The following is a 19,593-nucleotide window of genomic DNA, read 5'->3' as shown; positions in this document are numbered from 1 at the left end:
TAACATGACTTAACGACTACTTTCGTAGCCGGGACCGACAACTTTAGGTGCCCTCCGAAGCACGGTGGCAGCTCAGTTAAATTAGTTATAGCCGAAAAGCTCAAATCACTACCCAACTCTATTTAAATTTATTTCTGCAATGCCAAACAGGAAAATAAGTTTTGCGGAATATCATCCAGACATAACTATTGAATGTACAGGAATGAAACTGAAAGAGAAAGACATCAAGAAAGAATGCAGAACAATGATTTCTTTCCTCAAAGCTTATTTACTCTATGTACTTGTTCTATTGTTGAACAATCGTAAATAATTTGATTATCGACCATTATCTTCGTAAGTCTTATCGTTAACAGTTTTCAAGTAGTTTAGCAAGTACCGGCAAGATACTAATCGAACGATAATATCGTTACGATAGATAATGACGCATCATAAGACTCAAAACTGTAAACATATTTATTACTAATATCTTTTCTATTGTATTTTCTAGATCATACACCAGCCGGCAGAAACCGCAGGTAATAACCGATGGGTCCCCTCCGATAAAAAACCAGCCGAGTTCCCGTTCATTCGAGGCAATTCAGGTCAACACCGCTGCGACCAGTCTTAACCCATGTTCGAGCCAATTCATGTCTGCTTCTAGGCGATTCCGGAACTAACGGCATTTTATATTTAAAGAAGGAATTTTGTTGTAAACAGTTAGTTAGTTTTTGAACATCGCGTCGAGTTTTTAAAATGTAACGCACGTATTATAATAAATGTAGATAAATTATATAATTATTAGTGTAAAATAAATTGGTTATATTTTACAAATAAAGATTTTAAATAAACTTGTAAGTGTTATAAGTGTAGAACCTTTAACAATAAATAAAAACAATAAATTAGATTAGTAATAACATAACAATCTTCTATACCATGATGGTTTACCAAGTTTATGGGCCATTTTTATGTCAACAATTTTCCACTCTTGGTGAGGTACCTAAAAGCTGTTTGGATCATTTTATCTTCATTATTTGGTAATTCTTGGTTCTCTCACAGTTATTGGGTTATAATCAAGAATTTTTTTAGTCTTTGTTTAATCGTACTAAATCATTAAATTGTTTACAACTTTTTAATCAGATTAGGACGTATTCCTTAGACAAGTATATTGTCAAATTTAAATTTGAAAAGGAGAAAAGTTTAGACAGTCTTTTATGATTTAAGTTTAAAATAAGTTTATTGACGTTTCAGTTTCAAATTCGGAAGTCGTTCTCAAAATACAAAACATTAATAAATTAAACAAATTTTGTTTTTTGTTAATTGTTGAAAAAATTACTAATATACTGCTTCTCCATTCGTCTGACATTTGTCCAAATTCCTTAATTCTATTAAATACGCAACGTGTTAAACAACTTGTTCCTGTCTTTCCTAATGCTCGCCACATTTCCCCAGGAATATGATCTAGTCCAACTGCTTGTCCTTTCTTTATTTTTTTTTAATTGCTTCTGTTACTTTCTCCGTTAGCATAAGTGGTTGTTAAATTCTTCATTTAATAATCTGTTAAAGTCCTTTTTCCATCTCTTTTTAACATCCTTTTCAGGAATTGGCATTTTATTATTTCTATCTCGAATACATCTAATCTGATTAAAATATTTTGCTTTCTTTGCTCTGTGTTTGGTTATTTATATCTTCGTTTCTACTTCCCTGGTATTAAGTTTATCGTACAGATTTTTGTATACGCTTCTGCTTTAGCTTTTGCTACTACCACTTTCTCGCTCCCTTTTACTCGACTGTATAGTTTTTAAAATCTGTATCCTACCTATTTTCTTGCCACTGTTTATAACAATTTTCTATTCTCTTTTATTTTTTCTTGAACTTCGTTTGGCCACCACCAGGTATCTTTATTCTCAAACTTTTTTCCTGGTATATGATGTATGCATAAGTTGAAAACAATCGAAGAAAATAAAGATATATATTTGAATATTACGAAAATACTCAAATGATTAGTTCATCGATACTTAAATTGATAGCGTGTTGACAAGATTATCCAAACGGGCCCATTCACTCATGAATGAGAAAGATTTTTAGGATTCATACTAAATTATTGTTTATCTAATCTATTTAAATAATTAAAACAAAGCACCTGGCACAGATGGAATAACTGCAGAACTGATAAAGAATGGTGGACATGCGCTATGGAGGCGTATCCATAAACTAATCGACCGCATATGGACACTAGAAGTCATCTCAGAAGATTGGAAAGTGGGAATCATACTTCCTATGTACGACTCTGCAAAAATTATAGGGGCATAACAGTTTTAAATGTCATCTACAAGATATTAACAGGAATTATATATAGCCGCCTGGAATCGTTTCGGAGGAGATTATTGGTGAATATCAATGTGGCTTCAGACCAAAGAGGTCAACTATAGACCAAATACATATGTTAAGAGGTATACATGAAAAATGTGTTGAATATAACATACCTATTTACAACTTGTATATCGATTTCAAACAGGCGTTTGATGAAGTAGATCGACAAAAGATGTTAAAGCAACTATCTATGTTAGGGATACCCAATAAGTTAGTTAAACTTACACGAATGACTCTGGAGGGTTCCAAAGCTATGGTGAGAATAGATGGAGATATGACGCAGGCCTTTGATATTGAAAATGGAGTTAGACAAGGGGATGCCTTATCAACAACACTTTTTAATCTAACTTTAGAAGCTGTTGTTAGAAAACTGGATATAAACGGCTGTATTAATACAAGATCTATGCAAATATGCGCATATGCGGATGATGTTGCCATAATAAGCCGCAACAAAAGGGTATTAAGCGAAAAAGTTATAGAACTGAAACGAGAAGCTGCTACGTTTGGTCTATATATAAATGAAAGCAAAACAAAATATATGGAGTGCACAAAATCGAATGAACATGAGAATCTGAAGGTAGACAACCATACCTACAAATATGCCTCCACTTTTCCCTACCTAGGCTCAATAATAAATGACAACAACAATATCAGTCAAGAAATACAAGCACGGATTATTAGCGGTAATAAGTGCTTTTATGCATACAAACACTTAATGAAAAGTAAGTTACTGAATCGTGAGTCTAAGCTGAGAATCTACAAAACAGTAATTAGACCAGTGGTCACATATGGATGTGAAACGTGGACCCTCTCAACCACTGATGAAAATCAACTGAGAATATTTGAGCGCAAAATACTAAGGAAGATATTTGGACCAACCCAATGCAGCGATAGTTCGTGGAGAATTAAAATGAACCACGAGCTGGATGAACTAATGCAGAGCGCAGATATTGTCAGATTTGTAAAATCACAAAGACTGGTTGGTCACCTAGAAAGAATGCCAGATAATCGAGCTGTAAAAGTAGTCCAGAGATGGAAGCCCCAAGGAAACAGAACAAGAGGAAGGCCCCGTAAAAGATGGATAGACGACGTAGAGAGGGATCTTAAAACCATGAACATCAGGCAGTGGCGAAGGAAAGTATCCGACAGGACAGAATGGAAGAACATTGTTAAGCAGGCCAAGACTCACAAAGGGTTGTAGCGCCATTAGAAGAAGAAGAAGAAGAAGAATCTATTTAAATTTGAAATGTTGAATCTTAGTTCTCTTAATTCTTGTGGTAGTCATTTTAATTTTACAAAAAATTAACAAACTACATAGGCTCTGGTGTCGCATACAAAATTAGTCCACCAAATTAATGAAAAATCTAACTGATAAAAAAACTAATCTTGAACTCGACGGAGTCAGACAGATGTGAAAACTTTTATAGACATGCTTATAAAACATCTTTTATATTGAACAAAATATTTAATTTCACTGAATCAAAACAAACACTCAAAAATGTCTAAGGAACACAAACATTTTAAAAAGTGATATAGCATTGTAATGCCTGATTAGTCTGCAATAAATTCAGCTTAATTTCAGTGTACTATGTTTTCTTTATTATAAAATAATCAAAAAAAGTTCAAATGTGCACTAATTTAATGTGTTTTTAACATTAAAGTCAATTAACATAAAAATCTAACAAAAAATGTGTTTAATAATCTGTGTTTCCTTCAGTAACAGTAATTATACATTGACACCTCCTTGGCATCCTTAAAATTAAATTATCAATTTCGTTTTGAGGCAATAGGATTCATTCCTGATTAAGAAGATCTTGAAGACCTTGTCTAGTATAAATATTGAAGCATGTCTTGAATCTATCTCTGAAGCATGTCACCATACATGCTCGATGGGATTAAGATCTGGCGATTGTCTGGCTACAGTAAAAATGTAAGATCCTCATTATGAAACCAATCTCGTACTGTTGCTGCTGTATATGGCCCTGTATTATCCTGCATGTAACGCAAATCAGGACCTGCAGCAGTGGCAAATGGAATGACAGAAATCATTTTGCAAACTGCTGCACTGAAAAGATTTGTGGTTGTTGTGTAAAACCACGTACGTATATTTTTCAGCCAGAAAATCTTTCGCCTTCCTGATCATCGTTTTGCCTCTACTTTTCCTTGTAGAAATAATTGCAGCAACGCATATCTTTCACTGTTCCTCATGATTCACATATTAACACAACTAATCGAAAAGTGCTACGAACATGACATAAAGTTACACCTACTATTTATAGATTTCCAGCAAGCCTTTGACTCTGTAAATACTGACACTCTTACTCGAAATCAAAACATGATTATACCAGCGAAACTAATTAGATTAGCGAAAATTCAAACGGAAAACTATGTAGCAAAAGCTATAACAAACGAAGAAAATACAGAAATTATCAAAACAGAAGTAGGAGTTCGACAATATGATAGCCTGTTTACTAGACTTTTTAAAATGACAGCACTGAACAGAGCGATTAAAAAAACTGGAATTAACAAAATTATCATGCAAAGCTCTACAAAAATTATAGGGTACGCTGAGGACATGGTTAATAGCCTCAAGAGACAATAAATCTTGGAATACTCATTGATGACTGTGATAAAAGAAGTGAAAATTAGAGGGCTACAAAGAAATGTCGAAAAGATGTATATAAAGAAAAAAATGTAACATGGATATTATGCAGATTGAACAATGTATAGTCCAAAAAGTAGTAAGATTTACGTATCTAGGTGTAACAATAGACAGCTCAAACAACAGGAACGCAGAGATAACTGAAAGAGTAAAAGTGGACAATAGAGCATATTGGAAATACTAAAAACTAGGAAATACTAAAGACAAATATATCAGTAAAAACACTCCAAAAGCACAAGCTAAGAATAAGAGAAAGGATTTTTCTTTCTATTATTCTTCTACAAGCCAATTATTGTAGCAAAAAAAATCCAAGGTGGAGAGTAGACGACAAGTCAGAGAAGATATCAATAAAATGAAGATAACTAACTAGAGAACAAAAATAGAAAATAGAAAGGGATGGAACTTAATCACCAATAAGGCTAAATCACACGACAACCTGTGAAGACAGATGATAAAAAAAAACAAACAAAAGGCGGTGTAATCGCCCGCGAAAAACGGATCACAAGATCTTGACATTCATGATTGACCAATGCTTAATTTTCAGGTATCTCAATATTTTGTGCATCTCCAGTCTAGCTATTCGAATATATTATGCTTGTTTCAAATCTATAAATAGAGCGTAAAGCGAAAGTTTATATTCATCGCACGTGGTTAGTATTTCCTTTAAGGTACTAGTACATATTTGAAGGTTAAAAAAAGTTCACTAGTACCTTAAAAAAATATTGGATCCATTACGGTCCTATTATTTCAGCAGACAGCTTGGTATTCCATTGAGCTTGGTGTTTAATAGAGCTAACTTTCGCCTCTTTTACAACAGGACACAGAACACGTAGCATGAACACTGTCTTCCTCAATCTTGTTCTTGCTTACCACCATGATTTTTGTTTTATTTGTATTCAGTGCCATTCCATACCTTTCGCAGTATTGGGTAATGCGATCAACCAAGATTTGTAGTCCTTCTCTGCTGTCCGCAAGGACTATTGTGTCATCAGCGTATCTAAGATTATTCAGAAGTGCTCCGTTAATAAATATGCCTTCATTTACGTTTTTTAATGCTTCTTTAAACAATTCTTCTAAATACATATTAAAAAGTAAAGGGGAAAGCACATATCCTTGTCTTATTCCACGATTTATAGGTATTTCTTTCGATTTTTGTTGGTTATTTCGTATTGGCTTTCTGATATCGGTATAGATTGTCAACGATTCTCACGTCTTCGTCATCTAATTCTGTGTTCTGTAGTATTTTTGCCATTCTTCGGTGTTGTACTTTGTAGAAAGCTTTTTCGAAGTCGATTAGACATATGAATACGTCGCAATTGACATCTCGACATCGTTCGATTAGTGTTTTTACAGTAACTAATGCTTCTCTGATGCCAAAGCCTTTTCTGAGTCCCAATTGGTTTTCAGCTATTCTATCATCTAGCTTTATTACGAGTAAAATATAATAATGGCACGTGAAAAACCTACTGATCCAAAAGTTCGAGAAATTATTATTAATCAGTACCACGAAGGGAAAACAATGCATGACATTTCCAGTGAATCAACTGTAACAATAAGTACTATGTTTAATATAATTGAAATGGTGAAACCTTCCAGTATTGATGTTCGCTGCAAAAGCTCAGGCCGTCCAAGAGATATTTCTTAAAGAAGTGTAAGAATTAGAATCTGTAAGTCGGGAAGAAGAAATACACTACGGGAAGTAACTTTTACATGAAATAGAGAAACTGGGATGAATATTTCCAGAGAATGCTGTCGCAAATATATCCACAAAAGCGGTCTTAGTTTTTATAAGATATGTTTGATAGGTTCTTCTTTGTGTATATTTTTTTATTTGTTGGAGTAGGCCAAAGAAAAACCATTGTTGATGGAAACTCAAAAAAGGAATCGTTACATTTGGGGCAAATCAAATCTTTCGTGGACCAAACATAACTGAAACAAAGTTATCTATAGCGACGAAAGCAAATTTGATGTATGTGTGGGAGATTATCGAAAGCGTGTGATTCGAGAAAAAACATTTCATAAAAATTGTCTCAAAAGAACTGTAAAGTTTCCACAGGACATTATGGTGTGGTGTTGTATGGCGGCCAAAGGGTTGGGAACTTTACATTTTATTGAGGCCATAGTAAACGCAGCCAAATACCAAGATATCCTTGAATATTTTCTACCAAGTGTGGCAAAGTTATATCCATCCGGAGATTTTATCTTTCAGCAGGACGAAGCCTCATGGCATGCGGCTAAATATACCAAAAAATTAATGGCATTCAAGTTTTGTCACATCCTTGTAGCAGCCCAGATCTTAATCCAATAGAGAAACTTTGGCACAAAATGAAACAGCGTCTAAGAAATAAACCTCAGCGTACTTTGCCACAACTACGCGTCCTAAATTACAAGAAATATGAGATAGTTTCACCCCTGAATTCTGTGAAGGCCTAGTTTATACAATCCCTAATAGAGTTCAGGCTGTTATTCAAGCTAAAGGCGACGTTACGCCTTATTTTAATTTGTTAAAAACTTCTTGTTCCAATATTTAGTTGTCGGCAATAGCAATAACATAAAATATATAATTAAACTGTAAAAATAATTCCATACATCATAAAAAAATGTTGTTAATTTCATATTTATAATTAAAAAAAATATAATAGAAGAATTTCGGCAAATTGGTATTTTATTCACAAAATAACTGCTTGTTCCTACACTATAGTTGTTAATATCATTATATACCTATTCCTTTCAGATTATTAATAGTTTTATCATTCAAAGGGTATGTCTAAAGGTACAAAAAGAATTCAAGCGACTTTTAGGAAAGCCACCAACAAGTTTTCAATCGATAGTATATTTAATACGAGAATTATCTACTATATAATATAGTTGAGGATGAAAGACAAAGACGGAGAAAGTGAAGGATAGGATTATATTGTGCGTACAATTTAATTGTCGATCAATTTAAGCTACTTGATAATTTAGCTGACGCACAGTTAAGCTTATAATCAACATGATTACCGAAAATCGACTCCCTCGTACTTTTTAATATGTTAATACTATTTGAAAAGTGGATTTTTGTAATAAATCTCGTAACTCGAGATCTGTCATATCACAAACGTGACACAAAGCTATCGCTTAATGTGGATTATATAGGATAACGATCAAATTAATATTATAATGAATTATTATATACAGAAAAATAAGAGTGACTTAAAATTTTTTTAAATATTTTTGGTGTCGATGGGTATTTATTTTTTCCAAAATTAAATTTCCGCATTCTCAACCAATCTTATTGTGTATATCAGATTCATTCGCCGAATATTGGACTTGTCATAGAGCCAGGCTTGCTAACTAGATAGAGAGTGAACCATTTGGACATGTTTAAAAACTTGTTTTTTAACTAGTGTTACTAATGTCCCAACATATCCAAATTTCGACTAATGAGACGTCCATACAATAATAGTTCACGCGTATTATGGATATTTTCGTTACTCCACGTCAAGAATCATGATCATCATGCAAAAAATTCAACATTTAAAATGTTGCTCTATATAGAGAAGTTTCCATATTTCAAGGTTATATAGCACCCTGGTACACACATGGTAATTTTAGCAAATGGACTATTTTTACTTACCGCTCTTCATCCCATGCGATCTAGCGTGGCAGCTAGCATTCCGGTGGTGAAATTTTATCCCATTTATGTGGTTTACCTGAAAGAATAATAATATAGGTTAACAAAGAAAATGATAAACCTGTTTATAGGAACTGTATCATAAGCCTTCTGTAAGTCAACAAACATAATGTAGGTTTCTTGATTTGTGTTTGACTTTTTTTTATAGGTTGTTTCAGGCAGAATATATTATTACAACTTCGTTCTTTACGAAAATCGGCTTGTTATTCTTTCTCTTGTTCTTCGTACTCATTCCCAATGAGGTATATAATGAATTGTCCGTACAGACGGCTGAATGTCTTACCCATTTAAGTTAATCTTCTTTTTTCTGAATATATGATATATAAGTATATTTCCAATTGATGGAATTATTTTGAAGCTTCAAAAAGTTTTTATGTCCCACATTTTAGTTTCAGTTCAGCACAGATACCTTCTGGTCTTCGAGTTCTACCGTTTTTCCATTCCGTTCTATTTTGAGAACGATTTCCGAAGTGGAAATCGGAACGTCAAAATAAACGTATTTTCGATTATTATTGTGGTTGTTTCCCATTAAAAACAGTAGATACATAATGATTATTTTATTAAAGCTCCTCCAAAACAGAGCTTGGTTACAAAGATCTCTACCGTACTTGGAGAAAGGTTAATATAGCCGTTGTAGTGTTACGTGATACTCTGGACCGTTTTGTATATATATATATATATATATATATATATATATATATATATATATATATATATATATATATATATATATATGTATATATCATGACAATCAAATTTTACATTCTTAGGAAGTTTGTAGTTTGAAGATTTTAGTGGAGACAGAACAAAAATTAGGAAGATTGAAAGAATATATAGAGGAATTATTCCATGACCAGAGACAGGAATATATATATATATATATATATATATATATATATATATATATATATATATATATGAAGATAATCAGAGTAAAGAGTAAAGACGATGGACCCGAAATAACAAAGTTAGAAGTTATGCATACAGTAGTAAAGTCCATGAAAAATAATAAAGCTGCTGGTCCAGATGAATTACCAAGTGAATTGCTAAAACTGATCAATGAAAAAAACATAGATCTTTTCGTCCAGCCAAAGAATGTAGTGATTATCGAAAGATCAGTCTAATGTCACGTACCTTAAAAACCCTGCTAAAAATCATCCATAATAGAATACACGCTAAGCTGGAGATGTATATTAGTGATTCCCAGTTTGGATTTCGGAATGGAGTGGGCACAAGAGAGGCACTATTTTCTTTTAACGTGCTGACCCAAAGATGTTTGGATGTTAATCGAGATCTTTATGTATTCTTTATAGACTACAACAAGGCATTCGATAAGGTAAAACATGATCGACTTACTCAAAATAGAATAGAATTACTCAAAAACAAGAATCTGGATGTGAGGGATGTAACATTGATATCAAATTTATACTACAGCCAACGATCAAATCTGAAAATTGGAAGAGAAGTGTCAGAAGAAGTGGAGATAAGGAGAGGGGTAAGGCAAGGTTGCATACTGTCGCCGTTATTGTTTAATGCTTATTCTGAAGGAAATCATACAAGAAGCATAAAAGTGAACAGAAATTTAATTAACAACATTAGGTATGCCGACGATACAGCCATAATAGTCGACAACTTGGAAGACTTAGAAAGAATAATGAACAAAATATTAAGATATAGTGGAGAATACGGACTCTCTTTTAACATCAAAAAATCCAAATTCATGAAAATTAGCAAGAACAACAGATTGAGAGAGTAAAAAGATATTCTTACTTGGGGACGATAATCACAGAAAATAACGATTATGGACATTAAACCGGAATACAATAAATCGACTTAACGCGTTTGAAATGTGGACATTTAGAAGATTGTTAAGGATTCCATGGGTAGATAGAATCACGAATACAGAAGTGTTAAGGAGAATAGGCAGGGAGAGGGAAATGGAAAATACAATACAAGAAAGGAAATTGCAATATCTCGGACATATGATGAGAGGCGAAAGATACATCTTGAGACTCATAATTTAAGGAAAAGTAGAGGGTAGAAGAAGCGTAGGAAGAAGACGCGTTTCCTGGTTGAAGAACCTGAGAGAGTGGTTTGGTTGCAGCTCAATGCAATTGTTGAGACAAGCGTCCTCGAAGGTCAGAATAGCCATGATGATTGCCAACCTTCGTCGTAACGAAACCAAAAGAAGTGGTAAAGGAAATCGAACGATATAAAATGGATATAGTTTGTCTGACAAAACTCAAAAAGAGACCTTAAGTTCATAAGCTCACATATTTAATGCGATTATTTAATAGATGTATAAATGAATGTAAGATACCAGACCAACGCAAAATACATTTTAAATCATTGTTATTAAATTCCTCCATTTATTTTTGTTATTTTATAAGTAAATCAATTTTTAAGCTAATATCTATATTTGCAGCACATGTTTGGTATATAATTCGAACTGATTAAATGAATATTACAACAATAACAAAATATAAAAAAACGCTTATAGGTGCAGGCAATTGCCACTCTCAGAAGTGTTGATACATAATAATTATTGTATGATAGGTAAATGATTGACGTATCTCTATATTATGTTATCTGTATTATTTATTTATCAAATTAATAACCCAAAAAAATAATAGAATGATATAAACGCTTAAAACAAGCCGTAGCAATTAAATGTTTGATAAAAATCCAACCAACTAAAATCAATATAATACACTCAGGTGCAAAAATTCCGATACATTGTGTATTGTCCACTTGTGACTTCTATGTCATATATAAATTTAGAGAAATCCTTGTATAATAGTCATTTATGTACCAAAGGCATTAACTAGATGTTTATGCCCGAGGGCGACTATCTTACAAACACGAGGGCCTCTGGTCGCGTTTGCGGTATTGTCATGTCCTTATTATGTATATATTTTATGCTTCAAATATACACAGAGAAAGCTTTGAAACAGTACATTATTATTATTTTATGAAATCTGGTATTTTTTAATTTTATATATATATATATATATATATATATATATATATATATATATATATATATATATATATATATATATATATATTAGAAGTGATTATTTCGACCAAAAAATAATTTATAAATAAGTTCAAATTATCGCGTATAGTGGTCTATATAGACCACTATACCCGATAATTTGAACTTATTTATATATATATATATATATATATATATATATATATATATACATATATATACTTATATAAAATGCGAACAAATGAATATTTGTTTCTTTCGATATTAGTTTCTTCTTCTTCATGTGCCGAGCTCGATTATCGAGCGTTGGCTATCAAATTGACTATAGTAATTTTGTTGACGGCAGCTCGGAAAAGAGATGCAGAGGATATGTTAAACCAATCTCTCAGGTTTCTAAGCCATGACGTTCTTCTTTGACCTGGCCCTCTTCTTCCGGCTGCAGTCCCTTGTATTATTAAATGGAGTATATTTTATCTCTCTGGGTGGTGCATAACATGGCCAAAATATTCAAGTATGCGATTTTTTACTGTTTTGACGACTTCTACTCTTACAGAACTTTTAAAACACTAGTTGCCATATTGCAACAGATCTTCAGCAAATATCAATTTTATGACCATCAGATCTGCAGTCATTAAAATAATTACATTTTTTCAAATTTAGATTGCAGAGATTAAACTATCATTATTGACAATTTAATCCATAAAATGTGAATTTGTAAATCTTATATTTATTTTAGTGGCAGTTGCCGTTCAGGTGGTTGAAAAGTTACACTAAATAATTTTGTTAATGATTGTGGCTTATTTTCTTATAGATAATAACAAAGTAAAAATATGTATTAAAATCTTGACAGGAGAATTTTTAATTTACTTTCAACTTTAGTATTTATAGTGAAATAAAATATATATTATTTTTCTCATTTTACCATTTTGTTTTCCATGTTTAATTAAATTAATTAATATTATATCGTATGCTCTTTCGCGATTTATCATAAGGGCATGGCAACACTGCTAAATACAAAATTTCCTTAATTTGTAGCTACCTTCATTTAGAACGTTCTCTAGACTTTGTCCCAAACTTGTATGTCATACTAGTTTGTTATTTATGATACTAGAAAATTTATAATAGTCCAGTCGTGAGACTTCTACAAATTATACGAACTCTACACTATAACATGCATACTAGCCCCTGGGCTAGTATGCATCGACACTAATTTTTTTGTAGTTACCTGATACAGCCGGAAAAATCCGACAGGATCCCCCGGAAAAAATGCCATACGATATTATGATTATTATTATCCATACAAGATCGATGTTCTTACTATTGTTTTTTAAGTTCTCAATTTCTTCCTAAAGATCATCTTAGCTGCTCTAGAAATATACTTTTCTAGTTTAAAATGTTATTTTTACGTTTTTGTTTGATGTAATTATCTCTCCCAAATACTTTGTTAAATTAGCAATTATTGTTAACACGTATTCTATATAATATATCTTTTTTCATTTTTAGAAAAACATAGCTATTCAGCTTTGTTTTGTGTTAGTAATGCAATGTTATCAGCATAAGCTGTCACCTGGTACATTAAAATAGTTTGTTTCCCTATAATTCATTCCTAGGATCAAATGAAAAATGGAGTGAACAGCGGGTTTTCTTGCCGTAAAACTGTCCTAGCTTTGAAGGGTTTTGATAACCTCCCCTCAATGGCAACCGTATTTTCTGTTGCATATAGCGCCATTTATACAAGGTTGAAGAAATCAACTTTCGTCATTTTACTCAAAAAAGGTAATGTATCTAAACGTGACGATTGCCGCATTATAAGTTTGATGTCTCACGTATTAAAAACGTTCTTGAGAGTCATACATACCTGTATATACAAGAAGTCCGAGCAACAAGTGAATCCAATTCGACTTTAGAAACGGAGTGGAGCATCGTGAGGCTCTATTCTCACTCAATATACTTTTACAGAGCGCCCTTGACATGAATGTGTGTTTTTGATTGCCTTTAACACCAGAAACTAGCAGAAATATTCAGAACAACGGGTATAGATAACGGTGACTTAAGAATCATCACAGAACTGTATTAGCATCAGATAACTCAAGTAAGGAAGGAGAACAACAACATGTCGGAGGAGATAGCCATAAGAAAAGGTGTACGACAGGGTTGTATATTGTCCCCACTTCTCATTAATCTATATTCGGAATACCTCTTCGCAGAGACCGTTAAACATCATAGCGCAGGAATCAAAATCAACGGCAAAACAATTAATAATATAAAATAATAATATAAGATATGCCGATAAGATATGAGATATAATATAGATTATATAGAATGTAGCGAGCGTTACTGCCTAAATATGAACATCATCAAAACTAAACTTGTTTTAGTTTTGATGATGGTTGTTCTAAAAATTACAAATAAAAGTTATCCTCCGAATATATGACATAATCGTTGAATAGGTGTCATCCATCAGATACGTGGGTGCACTAATGCATAGTAATTGAGATTCGATAAAAGAGATCATGTTAAAAATTGAACAGGTCAGAAAAACGTTTATCAGAATAAAAAACTTTTTCATCAGGCGGGATTTAGACTTCGAATTCAAATGCTGCGCTGTTATGTATCCCCAATTCTTCTCTACGGCTATGAGAGCTGGACTTTAAATCACTCACGAGAAAAGGGCATCGAAGCTTTTGATAGAATGCAAAAGAACAACGAACTGATGCCAACGATTAAAGAGCGTAACGTACATTGGACATGAAATGAGGGGAGACAAATACGAAATACTTCGTTTAACGATTGAAGAAAATTCAGGGAAAGAGTCAATAGAAAGAACACAAAATTCTTGACTACAGGACCAGCAACCAACTTCAGAGCCGCTGTTTCGTGAGTATCTGTAGCCAATTGGATTGCCAATTTTCAAAGAAGATTACAAAGTTTATTATTTTCCTTGGTATGCTTAAATGAATACTTTTGTATTATGATGTTAGGGTGAATGTATGCCTCCTTACTTGCTTTAGCGACCGAGAATTTGATCTGATACTAATAAACGATTACTAGTAAAAATTTTGCAAAAATTGGGACGTCGTAACACTCCAAAGTGGAACGAAGAGACAGGAAAGGCTTTATCGAAGGAGTTTGAAACTTCAGAAACACTGTTTGGGAACAATAGTGTGAAGAAGTTGCGTGAATTATTATAAAGTTTCAACCATAACACATGTCAATCACCATTTAAAACAATATCAAGCATAAAAAAGGTGATTTTCTACAACAAGTTAAAAAACACAGATATAATTCTGAATGACCAGCTTGAGACAAACAGTTCTCCCCTCCTCAACCTATTTCATTAGAGACTATAAAGTGTAAACCCATGCCAAAAACAGATCACTTGAGAAAGGCAATCAGCCGAAACAGCTGTAGTGATAAGAATTTAAAATAAATTTTGTGGAAGTTTTGAAAACAAAGTTTTCAGTGTTTTATTGTTACATTAAAATAATTGTTTTAACTTTAATTTACCGTCAATATTTAAGCAAACTTTACACGATTTCTTCATTTGCAAATATGTCTTTAAGAATATTTCTTACCATAATTTCAATTCGCTGTATTAGATATAGATAGACAAGGCGAAAACCTCGGGTTCGTTTGGAAAAATATTCCCATGAAATTCATGAGATACAGTCTCATGATTAGGTCTCTGACATAATTGATAGTGTTTTAAAAATGCCTTGGAAATTATCGCTTGGACCAGATTGTTTGCCAGCTTATGTTCTCAAGCATTGCATTTTTACTCTTGTAAAACCTATCTGCTACTTATTTAATTCCTCATTGAGTACCGGCATCTTTCCTGATCTTTGGAAGACTAGTTATTTAACACCAATTTTCAAATCTGGTAATAAAAATGATGTTGAAAATTATCGAGCGGTTTGTAACCAATCTGTATTACCCAAACTTTTTGAGTGTCTTGTAAATAACTTTTTGACATGGAATTGTAAAGATTTAATTGATGTTGGACAACATGGCTTTTCTAAAGGTAAGTCTACATGCACGAACTTAATATTGTATACGAATTTTATAGCTAATTCAGTGGAACAGAAGGGTCAGGTTGACGATATCTACACAGACTTCTCAAAAGCCTTCGATAGAGTTAACCATGATCTGCTTATTGCTAAATTAAATGGCTATGGATTTGGAGGTAAAATAATTGAGTGGATAGGTAGTTATATATCTGGTAGATGTCAGTATGTTAAATATGGAAATTGTTTATCTCAACGAGTATCTGTAACCTCAGGAGTTCCTCCGGGGTCTCACATTGGACCTCTCTTATTTAATATATTTGTTAATGATATATCATCCTCAGTGATTAAAAATAGTAAATTTCTAATGTTTGCTGATGACCTTAAAATATTTCGAATAGTTAATGACCTAGTTGATGCCTCTTTGTTACAGAATGACATTAAAAGCTTAGCTAGTTGGTGTGAGGTAAACATGCTATACTTAAATATACAAAAATGTTTTTTAAATGTTTTATACAAAATTATTGTATAAATAATGTACCTTTAGAGGCACGTCATATTATTAAAGATTTAGGTATAAATTTTGATTCTAAACTAACTTTTAAATATCACATTAACGAAACTTCAGCTAAAGCTTTAAAAATGTTGAGATTTATTCTTAGAAACTGTAATCAGTTTTCAGTACAAACTTTAAAAATGTTATACTGTAGTTTAGTTCGATCAGTTTTGGAGTATGGTTCTCTCATTTGGTCTCCTTCATATAACAGTGACATCTACAGTATCGAGAGAGTTCAAAATAAATTCTTGAGGGTATGTGCTTACAAAATTGGTTTTATTAGACATCAATACACATATGATGATATACTGTCAATACTAAATATCTCATCACTACATGATAGAAGATGTCAAGCGGATTTATGTTTCCTTTTTAAAATTATAAATGGATATGTTCAAGATCCAGAGTTACTAAGTTTAATAAATTTTAATGTTAATACTAGAAGAACTCGTAACACTGAGATTTTCAACATTCCATTCCACACTACGAATTATGGCCAAAATGAACCCATTACAAGAATTTTACGAACTGCCAATGAGCACAGCAATAGTTCAGAGTTATTTGGAATATCTACAGCAACATTTAAGAAATCATTTGAGAGATTTTGAGCATTATTTAATAACTTAAGCTACTACTTTAGTTGAATTTTGTTTGATTTTAATTTTGATTTGTTTTTTATTAACGCAACCTATAATATAAGCTTTGTAAAGGTTGACGTCATATTTCTGTAAAAATGGTATATCCGTTAATTAAATAAATAAAAAAAATAAATAAATAAAAAATTAATCAAACAGGCATATATACTTCCTGATTTATATCTAAGCATCTCTGCGAAAGAACACTTACTGCAAACAGTGCATCTCGTGTTCCCAGTCCTTTCCTAAATCCCATTTGTGTATTACTTATGCCTTCATCTAATTTCTTATGTATTCTATTGTGAATTACTTTTAAAAACAATTTCAAGACATGACTCATTAAGGCTATGGTGCGATGTTCATTGCACTCCTTTGCATTGGCTTTTTTGGGCCTTGTGGATTACAAATAGGTTAAATAAATTTGAAATAATAAAAAATATGAATAGATATAAATATTTCCTAGTTTTTTTAATTATCTTTACCTTTATATATAAGTTTAAATTATACAAGATTAGATTTTTGTCAAAAGATAATCGGTTTATTCTATCCAAAATTTTGTTTGAAAGTTTCAAGCCTTGCTCCAACTCTGGTTTATTTAAGAATGTTATCATTAGCCTGCCTTAGTTTTTAAAATGCTGGAATGTAGATGTCTCTTTGCTAGGTTTAAATGCTATTTATAAATTTAACTTAATTTTACTTCAATGGGATCAATATTTAGCGATGACATGCACGTAAATACTAGTCCGTACAGGGTTATAGAGAATTATTGTTATTTTCATCATTAGTTTACGATTTAGCCCTAATTTTATAGAAAAACGTCTCATTTAATATAATTGTTTTCTTTTGAATATTACTTCATATTATATTGTACTTATAACAACAATACGTAAATGGAAGCAGTTAAGACCAATGAATAGATATATTTTACAACTACAACTTACAGCCAATAATCAGGAGGTAATAGAAAATACGGAAGAAGGGATGCAAAAATTACTATATTATAAACATAAACATTTCGGAGGGACAGATAACCTAAGGAGAAAAATTAGTGTGTAATAAAATCGAACAAAAATTTCACATTTTATATAAATGTAATGGTTTTTAAACAGGAATCATGTGAATTTATCGACTGGCATCTAGTTTCATCTCCTTTTATCGCAATATAAAGTAATAATTTTCCTAAAATCTCGTCTTAAATTGTACTTGTAATTGTAATCGAGTGCGTAAGTACTCGTTAGATCTGTTTTGACATTAGTACTGTTGATATTATAGTAATTTTACAAGCGTTCCAGTCAGTTCACTCCGGTAATTACAAAGAAGATACAAACGAGGACGTTTTTAAGATATACTTTCAGTAAATGTTACAGATAATTACAATGGACTTCGTATTTTTTGGGGCAATGTCCAGTACTACTCAAGAAAATCTAAAAAGTTGACCACACTACCTCTAAAGGTTAACAAAGCGGTGAGGCATGTAGATATAAAATGCTAACATATCAATTTAATAAAATACATATTGCTGGTCGAGTACCCATATTCGCTAAGATTCACGTGTCACCATTCAGAAGATATCTAAACATTACAAATATGTCTGACTTTTTGGTTTAATAAACCACTTTTGCATGTCATTTTTTCGCAAAAGGGGCGAAAATATGAGTGGTGACATCCAATTCGGTTTAGGGACTGAATAAGATTTTTCACTTAAAATAAGGTTTGAAGACAACATCGTGAGAAAAGCGCTATTCGCAACTGTAAAATATTGGTGAGCAAAATATATTATTGACTAAATAACAAAAAATCGAATACGATCACTTGGATTTTCTCCCCACTACTGCGAGTTAAAGGCTATTGAGTTTGTATGAGCTCGCGTAAAGGATAATGTCACAAGAAAAATACCTCAATAAAGTGGGGGATGTTCAGAAAATATTTTGAAAAATCACTTAAAAAAATTAACGCTTAAAAGTGACAAAAACGTATAATATATAATGTAATCACGTTTTCTATTTTAAATGAACATAATTAAGAAACAGCAACTGAAGCAAGGAGGTTATTTATTAAGAAAAATAAGAATAAATACTATATGTAACTAGAAAAATCAAGAGAACTGATATTATCAGTAAAACTAACTGGACTTGACAACGACAAGTGTGACCTGACCAAAACGTCGTCAAAAAGAGTTTTTTTAAAAACCAAAACTATTCAGCACGTTTCAAACCCGTAAAACCACAGAAATAACACATGTTCTTCAGTCTTCATTCTCTTCTTTTGCTCTTCATCATTTTACTTCTCTGTTTTTCTCTTCGTACTTCTGTATGCATTTTGGAAATTTGGTGTTCATATTTTTCATATTAAGAATTTTCTTTTCTTTAATACATTTTTGGTTTGTTAGTTTATTTTTACTTTATTTATTTCTTTTCTCGAGTTATCAAAAAGCTTCCAATGTTTCCTTTGTACTTTTACGTGCTCGTACGTTCCTTAAACCGAATTCCCGTATTCAATCTGGTCAAGTCTCCTCTGGTTAAGGTCGCTTATAGATTTGTCTTGCATTAAATGTATGTTGAATTTCATTTCTTCTCATTTCCCTTTATTTTCTACTTGGCGTTCCTCCTTCTTTCTAGCTTGGGTGTTCAACTAGGGAAATCCCATTTTTGAAATTGTTAATAGGTGGTCAGTACTACATTCGGCTCCCCTCTTTACTCGTGTATCTTTATTTATT

General features: G+C 32.2%; 1 protein-coding gene across 5 annotated transcripts in view; it reads right to left on the bottom strand.

Moving 5' to 3' along the window:
- Positions 1 to 19,593, bottom strand: part of LOC140437863 (solute carrier family 41 member 3-like) — a 66,092-nt gene that overhangs the window by 30,628 nt on the left and 15,871 nt on the right. For all 5 annotated transcript variants that reach the window (XM_072527644.1, XM_072527646.1, XM_072527643.1 and 2 more), the window contains exon 3: positions 8,628 to 8,703. The gene's annotated coding sequence lies outside the window, so the exon portion shown is untranslated. The remainder of the gene's footprint in view (positions 1 to 8,627; positions 8,704 to 19,593) is intronic.

Source organism: Diabrotica undecimpunctata, chromosome 3 (assembly GCF_040954645.1).
Source record: "Diabrotica undecimpunctata isolate CICGRU chromosome 3, icDiaUnde3, whole genome shotgun sequence".
In the NCBI taxonomy this organism is placed as follows: domain Eukaryota; kingdom Metazoa; phylum Arthropoda; class Insecta; order Coleoptera; family Chrysomelidae; genus Diabrotica; species Diabrotica undecimpunctata.
This window is presented reverse-complemented; position numbering and strand designations above follow the sequence as displayed.